The 4,661-nt window shown below is 37.1% G+C and overlaps 1 long non-coding RNA gene across 1 annotated transcript; it reads right to left on the reverse strand.

Annotated features, from left to right (window-relative positions):
* Positions 1 to 499: 499 nt before the first annotated feature.
* LOC107676757 (uncharacterized) lies at positions 500 to 4,260 on the reverse strand. Its single transcript, XR_001632770.1, has 4 exons — positions 4,153 to 4,260; positions 3,762 to 3,955; positions 2,413 to 2,637; positions 500 to 914 (listed from the first exon to the last, which is right to left on the reverse strand). It is a non-coding gene; the product is annotated as an uncharacterized LOC107676757 (long non-coding RNA).
* Between the last annotated feature and the right edge of the window lie 401 nt (positions 4,261 to 4,661).

A 4,661-nucleotide genomic window follows, 5' to 3' on the forward strand; every position in this document is an offset into this window, starting at 1 on the left:
CAAACACATCTTACCAGCAAACATACACTCGTTTTCATCCTTCTCTCCACTCTCTGAGGCAGAAGTCTCTAAACTCCTTTCCAATCATCCTACTACTTGTCCGCTTGAACCTATTCCATCTCATCTCCTTCAAGCCATTTCTCCTGCCGTTGTACCTGCACTCACTCACATCGTTAACACATCCCGAGACTTGTCATTTGCACTTATATATTGTTGCTCTTTTGTTAGTTTTGACTGCTTTTATTGTCCTCATTTGTAAGTCGCTTTGGATAAAAGCGTCTGCTAAATGACTAAATGTAAATGTAAAACACTTGCTGCCATTGAGGTGGGATACAGGTAAGGTTAGGTGTAAGGGATGGGTCAACAGTGTAATTATAAATGTAATTACATGCAGATATTTTTTTTAAATACAAGTTCAATGTAAAACATGTATTTGTACGCAATAAGTGCATTGTACCAAATAATTAATTTAAACGTAAGTACATAGTATTTAAGGCCACTGAATATATTATATGTGATTACAGATTAATTTAAATTAATTCCATACAAGTTTCAATAAAAATTACATAGTATGTTTTGCTTTGTCCTACATTCTTGTCAGAAGATTTAGCAGTGCACTTTTAACATACTTGGAGTTACAGTATATTGAGTCAGCCAAAGACCACAAACCACACATGCCTTGACGTGTATTTTGTTTACCCTTTCCATAAGTGATGATGTAATCTTTTCCACAAATCCGCTGGCAAAACATGCACTGGGGAGTTCATATGTTGAGCCAAACAACAAATGTATTTCTTCGTTTGTTTATTTGATTGATCTCTTCCATTTCTACCATTCTTCAGTTTAATAGAGCTGGAAGGGCTCGAACCTTACGCTCCACTTTCTTGTAGTACTTGTCTGAGAGCCCAGCTGCCCTGCAGTCAAAAGCAAAAAAGTGATTGTGTTAATGATTTTAAGATTGATGTGACCGTTGCATGACCTCAACAAAATCTCTCTCTGGGAACTAAGAAGGATATGAGTCTGCAGCACATGATTCAACTATACAAGAAACTTTTGTGAGAGAAAGTGAGTTTCTCTTTAACATGACCCCTATCATACATTCCTACAGTATGAATGTCTTTGCAATTACATAAAAAGCCTCAACTGGCAGAAATATTGTGCAAACACACTTCCCTTACTGTTTTTGTACAGCAAGCGGATTTCTCTCTGTTTACCCACTTAGGAAGCATGTAGGGGACCACAGATTGAAATACTAAAAGTAATTTCTTCACACAAAGCAGTTTCAAATATTATGACACAAGATATTTTGGCCATTAGAATTGTTCTTACTTGCAAGCCCATTACCAACAGCCCTGAATGCAATGACAATTCTTGTACGTAATGCAATGAAATTCATATATTTTAAAATATGTCGTAAGTGTCTAAACCACTGATCTATAATAGAGAACTGGATTGCTCATGACGTCATGAAAGTGAAGCCGCCGTGCTGCCATATTGGTATTCCCCAGTATTCCCATATATTCCACTGAATTAATAGGAAAATGTGCGAATTTAATGAGAAAACATCACCTAACAAGTCAGCGTTTTTAAATCTGAAGTATCCCTGTACATTCTTACAATGCAAACACCCTAGGCGTGAACAGTTATTTTTTTAATGTCGGGAATTTCCCCTGCTTATTAAAAAGTTACGTTCATTACAGTAGCGAACATCAGATGAACATGATAAGAAGGAGTAACTTTTATTCTCGCTGTAGTATTATTGCCGCCGCCACCATGTTGTGGAGACGCTGTGTGTTTTGTTGTGAAAGCGAAACTACTTTGTTTGGCCTTCCAAAAGAGGATGATATCCGCTTCGTCATGCCTAGAGCTGATCCGTGCTGGTCGCTGAGGAAATACATCAACTTCGTGCTGTAGATCGCCGGATCGGCTTTCACCGTGGACGAAGCTGAGTCCAGTCCGGGGTCGTCACATGTGATTGCCGCAAGCCCGCCGTGTGTGACGCTTGTGAAAGCGAAACTACTTTGTTTGGCCTTCCAAAAGAGGACACGACTAGAAATCAATGGTTAAGTTGTATTTACAACACTGTTCCAGAACAGTTCAACCCAAATATTCAGATGTGTGCAGCGCATTTTATGGAGGACTGTTTCCTGATCCTGGGAGAGTAGACTACAATGCCGGCTGTTCTGACTCGAACACTTCCGGTGGCTTCACTGTCTGTCGGCAGTTTAGAACGCAATGAGCGATCCAGTCATTATATATAGATCAGTGGTCTAAACACTTCTTAGGCCACTGTGTCTTCTCTCCTGTATGTAATCAATAATTCTTTCTTTCGTTAATTATAAGTTTTTTTTATACTGTCTTTTATGTAATTTTCTATAGATTTTTTTTGTCTGATTGACTTTAAGGACATACTTGAGTTCCCTCAGCTTCTTTTCTTTCATCTCATCCAACCGGGCTCTGCGATTGCGCGCCTCTTCTTCCAGCCGCTCGCCCTCTTGGAACAGCTCTCTGTGCTGGGTGACGGCCTGCATCTCTCTCTCCCGTACCTGCTGCCTCACAGCCTCAGCATGCTTTTGGATTTTTCGATGCTGTTGCTCCTCTTTTTCTCGTTCTTTCTCAATGAGCTCCTGCTGTGCCCTGGAAAAACAGTATAGAGCATACAATCTTCAATGCTATCTTTGTCCTCTCTTTTTTAGTTAAGGTAATTAATTTTAATTGATTAATCCAAGGTAAAATGTTATATCGGTAATTAAAGTAAATTAAAGTTTGTAGATCATAGAGGTAATTGTTTAATTTTAAGGTTGACTCACTGGTTTTTGTTATGCTTATTAGTTACACACTGTACAAGTTTGTTAAAAAGTGAGATGTAAGCAAGTTAAACATTTATTATTTACTGAGAGATCTAATGATGCAGACAAGACATCCTGTTAATGGTTTTGGGAATTAGACAACTTTGCTGACTTAAAAAAAGAAAAAAAAAAATCAGGCGTCTGGGGCTGGATCTTTTGTATCTAGTGTGGAGGCATGACCTAACATAATAACATTACATATTTAATATTCGACAACTGTGTTACAACAGAAATGTTAAACAACCAACAGTAATATCCAGGGAAACTAACAACTCAACCGTTTTCAGCATACTAGGCAAAAGATTAAGAATGATTGTATTGTGAAATTTTATGCTATCTTTGCTGAAGTTTCCTGATAGACTTTCAGTAATTTCACTCTTTATACTCAGACCTACACTAGAACACGATAAAACATGTAGCTTTGACAGTTGTTTATAGGTTGTGATTAGTACAGTAATTTAGATAATTAAAATAAAAATATTTTCTGCAAATGGATCAAATGTTTTAATGTATTGTATTTCTTAACCTTTTTCCTTTATTAGTCTAATACCAGTTTCCTTTATTTTACTCTTTTTGACAAGAAACCCCCAAGTGCAGCTTTTGTGCATGACATATGTCAATGGCTGGTCTCTGCACAAAATTTGAAGGGATGACCTAAAAATGCTGTTTTCATTCTATTATCATTTACCTTTTAACATTTGTTTTCATTCCAACCCCAAATGCTATATTTCATTCATGACCATGTGTTTACTGTTTGTTACTGACACAGACAAAAATGAAATGCACACATGTAGATCATGTGAATCAAAAATTTCAATGCCCCTGTGTGCCCATGAACCACCCTAGCAAGCTGAGGACCTCAATGTTTCTAAAACCCTGTGTACGGCCATGCTAATAGTGTGGTTTTTGTACCTCAGGACCCTCTCAAACTCTGCTCTCTCTCGTCCAGCTTCAATGGACAGCAAGTGCTCCTTGTGAGTGACTTGCTCCAAACGAGCAGCCTTCAGCTTCTCTTCTACTTACAGCTTTCTCCGAGTCTGCTCTTTTTCTTTTCTTATCTATTCCCTTGCAGCCGCTTCTTGGTTCCTCCGTGCCCTGATGTCATCCTGACAGTTCAAAGAAAAACTCATTTATTTGAATCCAGAATGTAAATTTCACTGCCTCCAACATGGATCAGCCAACAAATAAGCTTTATGCTTTATTAAATTGGTCATGTTAATGTATTACGCCATCATGGGTATACAAGAGGATACTTCTAATTATATGCATTTAGTACATTTTTTATGAGGATGTAAGATTTTACCTGCTCAGCTTTATGGTCTCTGTCCCTTTCTTGAAGAACTCTCAGTCGCGCCACTTCCTTCTTTGTCTTTCTTGATTTGTATCTGCTCAGCTTCATACTCTGCCTCTCGTTCCTAGAGTTCAAACACATGCTTTTTCTTTCTTACTTAAACATATTGGTGGTTATTTGTTTTGTGTTGGTATACTCATACATTGTGTCAATATCACAAAAAAACAAATAATAGCCTAAATAAATTTTAAAAAGCTAACTGAAAATTAGTAAACAGTCAGCGATTAAATAAAAATAAGAAATTACAAGCAATAGGACTAAAAAAAAATACAGTAGAACAAATAAGAAATGCTACATACATTGTATAAAGTAATCAAATGTATAAAAACGGCATATTCTTCACTGTGTAAATTAAATATATTACTTCCTATTACAGTTAAAAAGTGATTTAGCTGTCACTTTAAGATCTGCTTGGATCCAATATTACACGTGTTTTCTTTCTCAGCTGTTTGCTTTTACTT

The sequence above is a fragment of the Sinocyclocheilus anshuiensis genome, unplaced genomic scaffold (genome assembly GCF_001515605.1).
Source record: "Sinocyclocheilus anshuiensis isolate Anshui unplaced genomic scaffold, SAMN03320099.WGS_v1.1 scaffold456, whole genome shotgun sequence".
Lineage (NCBI taxonomy): Eukaryota > Metazoa > Chordata > Actinopteri > Cypriniformes > Cyprinidae > Sinocyclocheilus > Sinocyclocheilus anshuiensis.